The sequence below is a fragment of the Phalacrocorax aristotelis genome, chromosome 8 (genome assembly GCF_949628215.1).
Source record: "Phalacrocorax aristotelis chromosome 8, bGulAri2.1, whole genome shotgun sequence".
Taxonomy (NCBI): Eukaryota; Metazoa; Chordata; class Aves; order Suliformes; family Phalacrocoracidae; genus Phalacrocorax; species Phalacrocorax aristotelis.
The window spans coordinates 4,561,694-4,578,139 of NC_134283.1; the positions used below are offsets into that span (position 1 = coordinate 4,561,694).

General features: G+C 40.5%; 1 long non-coding RNA gene across 1 annotated transcript in view; it reads left to right on the forward strand.

Annotated features, from left to right (window-relative positions):
* Positions 1–16,117, forward strand: part of LOC142060916 (uncharacterized) — a 38,644-nt gene extending 22,527 nt beyond the window's left edge. The window contains exon 3 of the long non-coding RNA XR_012661982.1: positions 15,897–16,117. This is a non-coding gene — a long non-coding RNA (uncharacterized LOC142060916). The remainder of the gene's footprint in view (positions 1–15,896) is intronic.
* The last annotated feature ends 329 nt before the right edge of the window (positions 16,118–16,446 follow it).

Sequence of the window (16,446 nt, forward strand, 5' to 3'; positions counted from 1 at the left end):
GAGCAAATATTGACACATCATGCACTTGTCAAGTTGCCATGTCCATTGCTCTGTTTTCTTGCATTCCATTTAAAAAATAAACTTGATTTTATATTCTCTCTAAACCTCATATGACAATCCATGCATGTTTACTTTACAAAGAAGCTGTCTAATTAGTAGACTTCTAATTAAGTTCATATACAAAATGGTTACATTAGTTCAACATTTCAAGCAAAAGATTCTTTGGAGCTCCCAGAATTGCGTGTGGCCCTGAGTGCCATCCCCATTTGCATTAGGCAAACAGTGTTTTAAAGTACTGACTAAGTTCATGTGCTTTCACCTAATAGATTTAATAACAAATCTTGCACTGCTGTGACAAGTTTAGCCTGAAGAAGCGTGATCAGGTTAAGCTGCCCAAGACTCTTGGGATGGTTATGAGACATCAAAATCATCACTGGGATCTCAATCTGGCTGTAAATTAACTGACAAAACAAACCCCATTCGCATGATTTTGAAAGCTTCTGTAGGTGAAGTCAAACATCTGCCCACAAGTCATGATCATGGACACCCTGTTACTAGCTCAAGAATAAAATTAGAATCAGTAATTTTCTTATTTTTGTACTGCTAGTACAGCACAAAGAGTGGTACCCTGAGTGGTACATTCGCTCAGCAGAGCATAGCACCCAAATAGATGTGGTAGTTTAGGTCTCGAGAAAGCACTGTTGGCACATCCTTGTGGTGCAATCCCTGTGTCAACACCTAATCCTGCCCATTCACCCTGCTTGAGTGAAGTACCTTGCTAGCAGTTTCCTAGTGTCAGAACTTAACCTCCACTGCCTGGAGCTGTACGTTGTGCTGCATCATGCAGAGTAAAGAAATAAATCCATTATCCACTTAGTTTCAGTGTTGACAGTATGGCTATACATAGCGAGAGACGAATTTGGTTGTTAATCATTGATATGCAATTGGATTCTCTTCCAAGTATATTTCCAATTTCCCCTTGAGTCCAAGTAAATTTCTGGCATCTGTAGCATCCTTTTGCAAAGAGTTTCCCAGATCTGATACCTGTAGTGGTAGGAATTACCTCCTTTCAGTAGTTTTGAACATCCCCCCCCCACTTACTTCACTGGATGCCCCCGCTCTTGCATGAATGAGATAGTGAACAGTTAGGAAAAAAGTTACTCCTTCTCCATCCTTGCAGAATTTTGTACACTTCTATCATATCCCACCAAATGATTTTTTTTCCTTGGTTGAATAGTCCCAATTTACTCTATTATTGCTTTTGTGGAGAGTTATTGCACAGCCTGGTTTCCACTTTCTGAAATTTTTCCACTTCTAATATATTCCTTTTGAGAGGACAGAACCAGCCCTATGCACAGTATTCATGGTCTTTTTATAATGCCTCTTTATATGGTGCATATGATTGTGTCCTCCCTTTTCTCTAGGCCTGAGACATTCAGGTCTCTTCAATGTCTCCTTCAAGGGCTTTTAGGCTGGCTTTGTAAGAGTTTGGCTTTATTAAGTAATCACTTTTGTTTCCTCCTTTTTTTCTTTGACTTTTAAAGGCATCTCAAGAATATTCCAGAAATATGGCTATGGTTTTTTAAACAGTTTGTCTGTATGCTTTTTGTGTTGTTTACCCTTTAACAAATAACTCTATCAATGATAAAATAATCACTTGTCCACCGTTCAGAGAAGCCAGCTGTTCACCTCTGTGAATTGCTAAAGAACACAGTTACTTGGAACCCAGCTGTGTCTCTGGGCTTTTCCTATTATTTTTATTTACTGAAGGGCAATAAAATAATGAAAATATAAAATTTGAAACTTATTTTGTTATCAGCCTGAATCTTGCATCTCCTTCTCTGCTCCTCTCCGCTAGCCAGTCCTTGTCACGGATGCAATCCAACGCCATCCAAATTGCAGCTCATCTAAATTTGCAACCCTGTCAATGGCAGATGCATTGTGGGAATGTTCACCTTCATTTTAGTTGGTAGTTTCTGGAGATTTGGCTGCCAGCAGGGCCAACCGTTGTGCCCCAAAAGGTAAAACCAAAATGTATTGCCCACTTTTCAGGAGTAGCCTCCAGATTACCTTTGTTATGGTTCTCAGTGATGCTTCATTCACTTTTTGTGAAAGTATGTTCATCTGCGAGACCATAATGAACAGGTTATTAGAAGCCAGAAATATTCTACTTCGATTCTTTGGAGAGATGACAAGGTGCCCGCATAATCAGAATGACTTGAGCAATCAACCTCAGCACGAGCTTATTTTCTAGTTCTAATCCATTTACGATCCATACAATATTTCACTGTACTTTCACTAACGACATATGTTCACCTTCATATATATTTTATATGGACTTTACATTATGGCTTCTTAGATGAGAGTCATCATGTGAGATCACGCATACATTACCCACATGCAAATAAATTATACATGTTCTATTAATTCTCCTTTATCACCTATCATGTATGAACCGAGACACCAAAAATATATATTAAAATGCTTCTTAGGATATTCTCACTTTTCTGATACGAGATATATTTCTATTTATTGTACTAGAATGAATATATTTGAAAAGATATTTTCATAGTTTTTCTACTTGAGAAGATAAATCGAACAGAATGAACTGACTACTGCATCAATGGATACATAGATTTAGTGTTCTCTTCTAGGAGAGAAACAGTGATTGGAGTGAGAAATTATTTTGGTTGGTAGCTTCCATTTATGATGGATTATAAAATACAGTGATTTACTATTTAATGCAGGGGGAAGAACTGTGGCATTCTTAAGCTTTGATTCCCTGAATCAGGGGAGGGAATGAAATATTCACACAATTTTCAGCACACAAGTGGCCCATGTTATTCTAATAAAAGTCCTCATAGGTTGTAAGTTAGACACCAGCCTTAGTTGTAGGTAAGCCTCTGTGTTAGCTATGGTATCACTGACTTTTTAATAGCAGCCACTGGAATAAGGTCGATCAGGAATTAAAGATGCTAAAGTGATTCATCTGTTGAATGACTGGGTAATCACATACCCTTCTTCTAAAAATAACCTTCTTTGAAACATTAGAAGGACTTGCTGCAAAAGATGAACAGCAGAAAGAGCTTGGAGTTGTGAGGAGCAGCCTGTAGTAATTCTCCCTGTAAGCACAAGTGAGAATCTTGTTTTTCCAATGCTTAGTGAAAAAAAGTGGTAGATATCCATAGATTTCAGGTCAGCATTTCCTCTCAGAGCAATACTTTCATACCGGTAATTGTAGCCATCTATGAAATGTGACGAGCACATAATGACTGTCTCTTCCCAGTAAGCAGATTTCAGGATGTTAATTGGAATTCATTAGTGAAGTGCAGCTACACTGCAAAATATATATCCTCTCAGTGCACGTTCTGGGGTTTGGATCAAGAACATTGAGGAAAATGGCGTGATTTTGATGCCTGACTATTCTGTGTACTGGACGGAAGGGTGGTAGAATAGTTTTCATTTTCCACTCCCACCATCCCTCTTGAATACTTATTTAAGTTCTGAAAAGAACTTTCACCAAATTGAGTTCAGTGCTTTTTCAGACTTCATTTCTTGTGAATCTTCCACCAAGCAACTTTAATCAAAATAGCCAACCTAAAAGTAATTTTAACAGAAGGCACATTTGTAACTGTCAGTGTTCATTCCAGAAACCTTGATATAATGTTAAATTATGGGAAACACAAATATACAACAAATTCTACGTATACAGCTGAAACAATTTATGTTCTTAATACTGAATATGTGTAAATGAGCACCCAGCCAATAACTATTCAAGTAAATTTCTTGGTACTGAAATGTCAGAAACTTATGAGCTGTTCATGTACAATTCAGAAGAAAGAAAGAGGTAAAATAACTTACAACTGTAGCTTAAATTTTCTGTACCAAGACAGAAAATGTAATCTCTTTCCCTTTATCTTGTTCTCCCCCCTCCCCCCCGCGGTTAGTAGCAAAAGGATGAATCGTTTCTGGAGAGATCTTCTCAGTGCCAGGGTGCTGTATATATGTGATAATATGCTGAGACATTACTAATAAGAAACCAAGCTGACTCCTTAGATCTGATTCCTTAGTGTCACAACTAATCTGGGTTGTGTGTCTAGTGTAAAATAGCTCATTTTCACCTCCCTCTAGGGACTAGGAGTTAGATTATGATGGGAGGGGAAATCCAGCTCCGAAAGGGCTTCCTCCAGGGAGATACTTCAGGGAATGTTTGCCACTTCATTTTCAACTCCAACCGTGGCTTAGAGAAATAGGAGTGTGGTTTAGAGGAATAGGGTGTGGTCAAACCTCTCTTCAGGCCAGTTGCCCAGACAGGCTCTAGGTAAAATGCAGCCAGTGTGGTGCTGGCAGGCTTAAAAGCAGCCAAAATTCATGGAATTTAAAACACAAAGCCACCTTTACTCACCACCTCCTGTGCTGCAACGTTTCTCTCAGCAACAGCTGAGGGTCACGTTTATTCATAAGTTACTTCCAATAACAGACATTTTGAGCTAAACTGATTGTCCTCAGTTCCCAAAGCAGTCCTTGAAATAAAGGCCCCCCTCGTGCATTCATTCTTGGTTGGCAGCACCCACACAAGACCTAACAACACTCATCTCCTATTCTTCTGCTCTGTGGCATGGCACTGTGGATCTAACCCAAATACGATGCCACAATTGTTTTGGGGAATAAGCTTACGCAGTAGTTATGTAAATAGGAAAAAATGCATTTCTAAGGGGGGTTAAAATGCTGTAGAGATAAAATGCATTTCCCTCCTGTAATGCCATTCAGTAAGAAAACAGTCTTCCAACGTACCCCATTGTACTGGATGCAGTACAATGCAGTCCTATACACTGCAGTCCTCGTGCACCTACATCCTTTTCCTTGACCTCATTATCTGGATGGCAGCACTCTAGAATTAAATTTTCAGCCTTATAGAAATAGACGGTACTTCTTACAGCGAGCATTCCTTTCCAGTAGAGTTGTTGAATATCTTTTCTTTCTTTTATTTTTTTTGTGCAGCAGTAGCTACGATCAGTCTATTCACATCTGTTCATCCAGTGGCCCTAGTTTAAAAAGGCCCATCTCCTTGTCAGTAGATACTATTCCCCTTAAATACTCAAGTCAAAGAATAACTGTGTCAATAAGGATCATAAAATAAACTGGTGTCAAATGCAGCATGGAATCTAGTAGCTTTATTCCAAGTTGCAGGGTAAGGTCAATCACAGATGAATGGATTAGTCACACCACGGTACAAGCAAACCTACATATTTTCTTAAATCTCTATAAAAAACATGCATAAATCATTTTTTAAATACTCTTTTTCTCCAAAGGGTAGAGATAGATGTCATTCAGCCCCAGTCTCATTTTTGGATATTCTACTTCCCCTATTTGTTAGCACAAATAGAAATGCAGATCAACTGTGAGTGGAGAAAAGGTATTGTGTTGTCTCCCTTTTGAAGGAAGCAAGCTGAAAGAAGGAAATCAATGGGACCTATGATAGTCTCCTCTTGGACTCAGGTGTCTAAAAGCAACATTTGAATAGCCTTTGCAGGGAGAGGGATTCTTGTCTCCCCAAATTTTAGCCCTGCCACTCAGTCAAAAAGAGGGCATCTGAGAGCAGTTAACATTTAACACAGCGGGAGTGGAAGCTAGCTTGTTATAGCTGAGAAGGAAATCTTTAATAGGAAAACAAGACTTTTCTGAGAGGAGAACATTGCAGAAGACCTTGTATAGGGTCTAAAGGCAAAGAAAAAGGTACAGCATTTGAGTTTTATGTCAAAATAGGTGTTTTCTTTGGTTGAAAAGTTTATTCTTGGAACAGTACGGCATTATGACACTAAACCATCACAGTTGTTACATACTCCATTTTCAAGTATAAATATTGCAGATATTTTAAAAGCACATGGAAGTTAGCATAGCCCTGGACAGTGGCATACCACAAGAAGCCATGAGAAAAAGAAAAGTTGCCTGGTTTTGACTCATTTGCAGAGCATGTGCAGAGGATGTGGTGGAATATCGAGAACACAGGTGCCAATCTTGGTGGAGGTTGACTGCCTTTCTTCCGCTTCTTAACTAATCTATGGAAGCAGAACAGGCATCCAAATTACTCAGGTGTAACAAAGAGTTTTTGGCTCCTAGAGCAGTGTCCACCACCTAAAGGAACCTGTATTTACAACCTTTGGAAAAAAGACAGTAGGCCACAAAGAAGTACCTTATAGGTTAGATCTGACCTATGACTGCACCTGGCCTATGCTGATCTAACTTTTCCTTCTCTAGTAAGAAAGATCATGGATTTCTCCCATGCTGCTTTTCCTGAGTGTTTTACTAAAACACCTTCTGTAAAGACACATCCAGAGTGAATCTGAAAAAAATTATTTTAATTTTTTGGGCCGCTATTCCATTCTCTTATCTTCCTGACTTTTATTCCACCAGATTAAAAAACTATAGGACACGGCATTTTTATCTTCTTCGTCCTCAAGACACCTTTTTTCTTTTTAGTGATAAGCTAAATGGAGTGAGCTTTTAAGCACCTTATTGTAAAGCATCTATTTGAATGCAAGAATTTCTCTATCAGACTTGAGTGTTTGGTGAGGAGATAAAAATCACATTTCTGTTTCTACTCACATTGCCTCTGTTTATATAAGGATTTCATTAGTTCTTTTTGGTACAGCATCATCCTGGAAACTCATCCATTCTGCTCCATCTCCACTATGAGCAGCGAGTCTTTTTGGAGTAATTTCTTTCCAGGCTATAAATCCATTGTGTGATAGGCATGGCCAGTATTCCTTTTGTTTAGCTAAGTCCAGTTGCATTTGGCTGTGTATAACTGTCCTTTGCTTGAATTCCCCCAATTTACCAAGCAGTTCTACTCAGGCTTCTTACCAATTTTTCTTTCAAGCAGTAGCTACAGCAGCCACCAATTTCCTCAATAGTGATTTTATACTTAATTCTGGATCACTGATTAAAAGATTGAATTCTAGTAAGCAGTGATGCACTACAATTCCATTTTTCCCTGACAACTTTCCTTGAAAAGAGATTTGTAAAATCTGCCATATGGCTGGTTAGTAATCCACTTAATGTTTACCTTAAGAAGGTACAATACTAAATTTAAACAGAATATTGTGCATTACAATACTCCTAACATTACATTTATAGGAATTTAAGTGTGTTACCTCCATAAACTGTACTTGTAATTTTACCAGGATATGAAATTAGGTTAGTCTGGCAAAACTTTCTTCCCCAGAATCATGGTGACTCACAGTCCCTTTGAATTCTTTATCATATGAGTTCCTTTTCAGATTTTTATGATCAGTGAACAAGCCTTTGCTGAGCCATTTCACTTGGTCTTCCTGAATACTGGCTTGACATTTGCACTCTTACACATTTCCAAATATTTTCAGTGGTTTACTTGAGTAGGCTAGGCACCTCCTAAGCCTGTTCTCATTGAACTCTTGAAAGCTATCCATTCTTTCTCATCTTTGATTTTCTGATAGACTCTATTGACCATACTCTTGGAAAGTATTTACTAATCCTTATGACTAGAAAGCACTTCCATGTTACTTTCACTACAGCATAAAAAACTTATAAAAATAGAATTTAGGTAGAAAGCCAGTCACTTGCTGTTGAACCCTCCTTGCACTTGTGGGTTTTGCTTTCTTTCTTTCTTTTTCCTGACCCACTAAAATGCAAATATAAGAATTTGTTTTGCTGAAAGAACACTTCTGTCTCTCAGGCTTTCTTCCTGCTTCTAAAATTCCACAATACTTGGTTTACAAAGTCTTTTTGGGTATTCTAATTTCAGTAAATTCAGTATATATGTACTGTTTGAGCTGAAGTCAGCTGGGCACTGGGAATTTAAAAGAGAAGCCACAGGAACAGAACAGTGTGGGAAGGAGAAAAAAAAATCTCCTTTGAAAAGCAGAGAGTTCTTTTCCTGGTTTTCCCTGGATACATTTAATAAGAGGAAAAAGACTCTTGCAGTGACACCTAATTGCTTTTGTTCCTGTATATTCCCTCTGCAAAACATTAAAAGTTGCAGATCTTTTTCTGGATTTGAGGAGAGCTGTGAATCACTTTTCATTGGCAAAAAGACAAAGAATCACAGCCCCCCCCCCCCCCCCCCCCCGCCCCGCAAACAAAAATATTAATATATTTTCTGTATTTTCTGGCACAGTATTTTTCCCTATTTCTGGACGTACAGTTATTTCATACATCATGTTACTTCTATCACCTGTAGGACTTGCACCACTGGGTCAAAAAATGCCCCATATCGGATGGTCGCCCTTCAGGTGACAAGATGTAGCAGAAGACAGAGTTGGCAGGTGCAATAGTCATTTCATTTGACCAAATTGATAAGCAAATACTCACAGTTCCCCTTATAACAGGGTGTGTTTCTTCCTAAACTTGAATATGATCTTGTGATTAAAGTCTTCTATACACCTTGGTCTACAGGATAATTTTTTCAAGCTTTGATATTAGTCTAGAATTGGAAGGAAAACAATGTTTACTTTCTAATTGCCCTACTTCTTTTTAGTTTGATCTCATTTATTTAGCATTAAAATGAAATCTTTCTAAAGCAACTGCTCCATAAACCGAAGTGACAGCACTTAACACTGCTCCAGCACATATGTCTGTCACTCAAACAGACAGCCGTCTGTAAACACATAGAAGCAACTTCATTCTTCCATCAGAAACCTTGCTGTTCCCAAGTCAAAACAGAAGCATGGGTTGAATATAATTGTTTTGAGAACTTGTTCCACAGTTTCTGTGCTGCGATACTGGCCTAATTTCACTGGGGAAGAATAGAAGTTTTATGGAGCTAGGAAAACCAGTGTTCAAAAATTACTTATAATTTATATGTGCCAAATGGTACTTCTGGCACCTTAATTATTCCTTGTTTCATTATCCCTGTATTCATGATAGCAGACTGATTCATAGCTTTCACTTTTTCTCACTCTAAGGTAATACAGGGAGAGGCAAAGCAGCTGCTGTTTGCGGCAATATCTGTCACAAGGGAGACTCCTGAGTAGCGCCTAGGGGAGTCCTTTGAAGAAGGTCTATATGATGTGCTGGTCTCTTTGAGGAGTTGTAGAATACTTTGAAAGTTAGTTTAATGATGCTCACAATTTTGTGGGAATGAATCACCTGAAATTCAGCAGCAATAATGCCGATGTTCATAACAATGTCATTCTGCAATACGTCTCAGAAAATGGACTGCAGGCAAATGCAACGCATACAGGAACACTCTGCCAAAGCCAAGCAAACAAAACACACAGGACCATCATTTTTACCAGCCATTGGTAAAAAACCCAGCATTTTTGCCTTGTAGTGAGTGAGCATCATCCATGAGGGCTCAGAGTTCCTCTCTAGTTTGTAATCGCATTCTGCGTACAGCGACTCTCTACAATTTATGTATTTGGGAGGAGAGGGACACAGCCATTGCAATTACAAATTCATCAGCCTGATGTGATCTCTGCCCCATTTTCCTGACATGCCAGTGCTTTATGAGTAACGCTGCAAGGTTTGGTTGGAAAAGCCAGAGCCTGTGGTAGACACAACCACCGTGTGTACAGCTGTAATAGGAGTAAGACAAGATCTCAGTGTGTGGGCCCCTCGTTGTGCCAAGGTGCTTGCATCAAATCTTCCACTTACATTGGTCCAGGAACTCAGAAGGTAGTTCATTAGGCCGGAATGATTGTGATTTGGGGGAAAAAAAATAGTTAATTTTGAAATTCAGAGTCAGTGAACAACTTTGTCCAACAAATTCTGTTACGGTTCAACAAGCTGCATTAGGTATGCTCCAGGAACTGTGAAGTGTGGTTCTTTCCATCATCCTGGCCTTGCCCAGCCTCCGCATGTATTAGGCTGCTGTGCTGCTTTGTAGGCAGATGAGTGAGAGTTTTCTGGAAGCTGATTATATTTCTGTGGCACCATATAAAAAATTCCACTCATGGCTGTCATAACTCAGCTCAATTTAAACTGAATAACACCTAACTATAGAGAGAGTGGCATACTGTACTTAACCAGATCTGGCATTGCATGATGGCACTTGTAATGAATGCCTCTTTTCCTTCATCGCTCACTCCTAAATTCTTTCCTTCTCTAAACATTCTTTTTATTTGCAAAATTGAGTTGAAATGTCAGTGCTTCATGCTGGCATGCTTCAGTTTCTGATGGATTCATTTCTTCTGTGCTTCTCTGTGTTTCTTTTCATTTGTTCTATATAAGAAAAAGGTAATAACTAAATCAGATTTCCAGGGTTAACATCTTGTGTGTAATTTATATTTTGAAGGACCTTACATGGTGCTAAAAAGGAATAACTCTCTGGGCTGTTCGAAAAGGTTCTCTGATACAACTTTTTACGATAGTTTCCTTTGCTTGTTGTTGGGATTCTTGGCAATTCCTTTTTGTTTTGTTTTGTTTTTAAAAAGCATGTTAGCACAATACACTAGTTTTTGCTGAACACTTTCACTTTACTGTTAATAAAACACTTTCCTGCTTTTTAAAAGGAGTCAAAAAACTAGCTAAAATAATGAGAAACAAGAAAAAGTAATTTTTTAAAAAGAAACCCTTAACTGCCTTACAGCATAGGCACAGCTATGAAGTCTCATTTCAATAATGGTCCTTGAAACCATTCAATGAAAGGTGCTCTAAGAGGGCAAATTATAAAGAAGCTCCGATTTACAAGGCCATATTGACACCAAGTATTAATTCACTGTGTGAAGAGTTGGGACCTCCATAAAATGAGATGAAAGCCGATCCTTATAAGTTTCTTTGTACCTTTTTAGGTATGTCCAGAATCTAGCAATCATTTTTCAATAGCATCTTATGCATGTCTTGGAGTATATTGCCAGTATCATTCTTTTGCTATCAGAAATTATCCAGGCTTTCTTCTATCCACAATTTAGTTTCATATTGCGGTTGTAGGAGGCATTGATTCTATGTGATTTACGTAAGAGGTTTTGGGGTTTTTTTTCACCTGGTACTCAAAAGTCTCCCATCGTTAATCAAAAGGTAATAGCAAGAACAAAACATGCTAGACATTCCTCAAGTTCCTTTAGTAGTCTTAAGTGATTCCGCCTCCATTTTCATTAATTAATTCATTTAAAACCTGTAAATTTTAGACCTAATGTGTAGAAGAGACGGGTTTTTTTTATTTGCTCTGGGCCTGTTGCATATAAATTATTTATTTGTAGTTGGACGGTTCCGTTTCTAACAGGGTAAAAAATATTGATCACATTATGCATTTCCCTTTTAAGTAGAAGGACAATTTAGATTACAGGAATCCCCAAGACCATGTATTATGGATGTGTGACCTGGTGAAGAAGATAAAATATGAGCCAGATTCTTCCTAGAATGTGAGATGAATCTGGAAGAACAGGTTTAAAACTGCTCAGAGATCTTGCAAGTATTCACTCCCTTACAACCCTCGATTTCCTCCTTCTGTGAAGGGCAATGGACCTATTTTTGAAAGCTGCTTAGCACTTACAACCTTCTCTGTATTCCCTGGGTTTTGAAGCAGAAAGGTGAAATTCACCCATACCCTGAGAGCGAGCACTTTTTTCATCCTATTTAATGGGTCTTCTATATAGGAAGAAAAGAAAAAAAGGTAAAAAAAGAGTGTCAGATTAACTTTTCAGTGGTGTGTATTAGAAATACCACAAGGAAATCTGCTTCTTGGAATTAAGGTAGAAAGCTACAGTTTAAAAACCTTTTAATGAGCTTTCCAGCCAAACTGAGTATCCCCAAGATGTCTGCCTAATTTATACACAGTCTAAATTTTTGTAAACAGTAATTATAAAGATTTCATTTATATAATACCATATACTCCTGTATCACTTTGCAGAGATAGAAGTCAAGACCCCCTTGCTAATAAACTTACTGCCCAAACGAGCACCTAACAAGGTTGGATGCAGCTTGTTGATGAGAGGTAGCAGCAGTTTCTCCCATTGCATGACATTTTGCATGCACCTTTATAGGCTATTCCAGCTACAGGAATTACACTTTCCTTAATCCCCTAGATAGATTCAGGTGTGAATAACCCATAACATATAGATGCTCCTGCAAACTGAATCCTGTCTTTCCATGAAATTCATCCTTCGTTAGGCTGCATGCTCTTGTTATACCAAGCGACCAAGTAAACTGGCACACAGCCAACTTGTAATGATTTTAAAATTATTATTACTCTCTTTTTGTGTTGACTGAGCCCCACAATCCTCACTCACATCAGTAGTCTTCCTCCTTGCACCCAGGAGCAGTGTCAGGCATTTCACTGTCGTAGCAGAAAAATGCTGGAGCATCTGACTTGTGGCTGCTAAAACCTGACACACTCAGTACCCTTTCCTATGCAAGCAGAACACAAAGATGTGCCATTTTCATTTGCTGCTTAAATCACTTACAATTTCATTTAAACAATTTTAAAAGGTGCAAAAATGTAATCAAGGGCTGCCAACCCATACTAAATTATTCAGATTCTCGATTGGAAGGGGGATGTGGAAAAATAAGATTTGTTAATGTTTCTAGTTTGTGTTGTCTTGCTGTGGCAATTATACTTTCAAATATGATGTGCCTAGATATGCAAGGACTATGTGCATAACTGATTAATTAGAGAAGCTGTGAATGAGCTACCTGTGCTGTGCTAATTTGAGACAGACGGAAGGCTCCAGAATGGCCCCAGGCTGGGGTTCTTGTGGCACATGCCCAGGGCTGAGGGTAGAGCTATGTGCGTGTCGTGGTTTAACCTCTGGTGGCAGCTAAGCCCCTCACAGCCACTCGCTCACTCCCCCCTGGTGGGGTGGGGGAGAGAACCAGAAAAGTGAGAAAACACATGGGCTAAGATAAAGACAGTTTAGTAGGGAAAGCAAAAGCCGCGCACACAAGCAGAGCAAACCAAGGAATCCATTCCCTCCTCCCCACGGGCAGGGGGTGCTCAGCCATCCCCAGGACAGCAGGGCTCCATCACGCCTAACGGTGACTTGGGAGGACAAACGCCATCACTCCAAACGTCCCCCCTTCCTCCTCCTCCCCCAGCTCTATGTGCTGAGCCTGACGCCGTGTGGTGCGGGACATCCCTGGGTCAGTTGGGGTCACTGTCCCGGCCGTGTCCCCTTCCAACCCCTGGTGCCCCCCAGCCCCTCGCTGGTGGGGTGGGGTGAGGGGCAGAAATGCCTTGACTCTGTGCAAGCCCGGCTCAGCAGGGACTGAAACACCCCTGTCTTATCAGCACTATTAACTCTACCCCAGCCAAAACCAGCACAGTCTTCTGGGGCAAGTCAGCTCTGACAAATTTGCGTATATTTTTATTAGCTTATACTAAGGAGCTTGTGTCAGGAAGGAAGTTCTTGCTGGTAGGAAACCAGTTGTACATCTTGAGACAATTTTAAAAATTTTATTTAATGATTTGTCATGAGGGGATGGGCTCAGCCTTGGATCTCTTTGCTTCTTGTCCTTCAAACAGGCATACCAAAAACACCAAAAGGGCTTTACAAATGCTAGAGCTAGGTCTGATTAGAAGAGAGACTAGAATCATGGTCTTTTAAAAACAGAAACAATTTCTAAGTGAGACAGAGTAGCAACGTATACAGCTCATTCCCCTACGCACATACCTTGTGGCTTTACAGCAGCTGCCCTTCTTTTCAGGTTTGCTCTTGGCCCAGCAATCTCAAGTATCTTCCTGGGTTGCCACAATCTCAATATATTTTTGTTTCATATCTGGAGAATTTTTTTTCCTTTCCACTGCGTCTAAAACTTGTTTTGAGTCTCCTGCATACATTGCAGGGTCCCTGCTGGCTGTATCTCTTTTTCCCTGCCCACATCATCCTGCACTGCTGTATATTATTTCCCTGGGCATTATGGTTTCCTCTCAAAGCAGATGCAGTGTCCTCCCCATGCTGTGTGCAGTAGCCAGCACAAAGTAAAAACAAAGGCCTTCTTTTCTGTGGTGCCACCACAAACCCTTTAAAAGAAAATCACACACAGTGTAAGCAGTTGCTGTGAGCAGATGCATTAAATCATTACACAGTCTACTGCAAGCGCTGTTCAATGTCACATCAACAGTGCGCGTGTTGCACAATCCCAAGGAAATTATTAGAGTACTTCCAGCACAGCAACTGAAACTCGGCTGAGCAGTCACCTCATTTTGAGTTGCAGTTTACCGGGAAGGGAAGGGAAGGGAAGGGAAGGGAAGGGAAGGGAAGGGAAGGGAAGGGAAGGGAAGGGAGGAAGGGAGGAAGGGAGGGAGGAGAAGGAAGGTAGGAAGGGAGGAAGGAAGGGAGGAAGGGAGGAAGGAAGGGAGGAAGGAAGGAAGGAAGGAAGGGAGGAAGGAAGGGAGGGAGGAAGGAAGGAAGGAAGGAAGGAAGGAAGGAAGGAAGGAAGGAAGGAAGGAAGGAAGGAAGGAAGGAAGGAAGGAAGGAAGGAAGGAAGGAAGGAAGGAAGGAAGGAAGGAAGGAAGGAAGGAAGGAAGGAAGGAAGGAAAGGAAGGAAGGGAAGGAGGAAGGGCAGGCAGGGCAGGGCAGGAAAGGAAAGGAAAGGAAAGGGGAAAGGGAAAAGGAAAAAGGAAAGGGAAGAGGAAAGGAAAGAGGAAAGGAAAGGAAAGAGGAAAGGGAAGAGGAAAGGAAAGGAAAGGAAAGAGGAAAGGAAAGGAAAGGAATGAGGAAAGGAAAGGAAAGGAAAGGAAAGGAAAGGAAAGGAAAGGAAAGGAAAGGAAAGGAAAGGAAAGGAAAGGAAAGGAAAGGAAAGGAAAGGAAAGGAAAGGAAAGGAAAGGAAAGGAAAGGAAAGGAAAGGAAAGGGGAAAGGAAAGAGGAAAGGAAAGGAAAGGAAAAGAAAGGAAAAGAAAGGAAAGGAAAGGAAAGGAAAGGAAAGGAAAGGAAGAAGGAAAGGAAAGGAAAGGAAAGGAAAGGAAAGGAAAGGAAAGGAAAGGAAAGGAAAGGAAAGGAAAGGAAAGGAAAGGAAAGGAAAGGAAAGGAAAGGAAAGGAAAGGGGAAGGAAAGGGGAAAGAAAGGGGAAAGGAAAGGGGAAAGGAAAGAGGAAAGGAAAGGAAAGAGGAAGGAAAGGGGAAAGGAAAGGGGAAAGGAAAGGGGAGAGGAAAGGGGAGAGAAAGGGGAGAGGAAAGGGGAGAGGAAAGATGAGAGGAAAGAAGAGAGGAGAGGAGAGGAGAGGAGAGGAGAGGAGAGGAGAGGAGAGGAGAGGAGAGGAGAGGAGAGGAGAGGAGAGGAGAGGAGAGGAGAGGAGAGGAGAGGAGAGGAGAGGAGAGGAGAGGAGAGGAGAGGAAAGGAAGAGGAAAGGAAAGAAAGGAAAGGAAAGGAAAGGAAAGGAAAGGAAAGGAAAGGAAAGGAAAGGAAAGGAAAGGAAAGGAAAGGAAAGGAAAGGAAAGGAAAGGAAAGGAAAGGAAAGGAAAGGAAAGGAAAGGAAAGGAAAGGAAAGGAAAGGAAAGGAAAGGAAAGGAAAGGAAAGGAAAGGAAAGGAAAGGAAAGGAAAGGAAAGGAAAGGAAAGGAAAGGAAAGGAAAGGAAAAGGAGCAAGCTTTTTTTTCTAGTAAAGCTCCAGAAAAGGTGACACAGTAGAGTACAGCTCAGGAACTGGACTTGCTTAGGAGTAGCTGGAAAAAGGTACTGTGTGGGGATGGTTTCTGCCTACCCTTCCACCTGTTCTGAGGCCTTCTCTCTCCTTCCCTTCATTGATGGGGAGCTGCACTTGCCTTGCTTTCCTTTTCTCCATTATGCAATCACTGGATAAATTTCCTTTCTCATGGGTGCAATTTCAATGCCAGACCTACTTCATATTTTGTTCTTAAAAAGGAGTATAAAACCTGGCTAAATACCACAGGATACATCCCTCTCAGTCTTGTTGAAAATGTGAAACAGGAATACACACTCTCACATTAAAACTGTCTTCCTCTTCTTTTACATGTATTCCAGGATGCATTGCAAGGAGCAGCCACCTGTTCTTCTGTCCAAACTAATCAACACATGGGGACAGAGTTTCTTGGATGCAGAGGGGAGCTAAACACCCAGCTCCTCCACAGTAATTTACCTATTTGACACCACTGTTACAGCTCAAGCTGCCTCTGTTTAATCTTTTCGTAACTGTTCCTCAGCATGTTCCTCCTGTGGCTTGCACTGAAGACAGGTAACACATGATTGTTTGGCTTTCTGTTTGCGAAGGGCCAAATTCAGCTGTTTTTCAAGTGGGTACAATTCTGGAGATGTTGCTACAGTTCCATTCATGGTCACAAAAAGGGAACTTATCCCACCACCTCTTTCCTTAGAGAGAAATCACATCCTGGCTTTTGTTCCTCCTTGATGGATTTATTTCCTCTCCTGCCATGTGTCCTGGCAGGTAAGAAGCAGGATTAGGTTATAATGAATACAAATACATTTAAGTATTGAAGCTGCTGGACACAGATAGACTCTGCTTTTCCACCTGGTTTTTCAAGCCGCCAAAGGCACTGCACATGCCGGTTCTGGT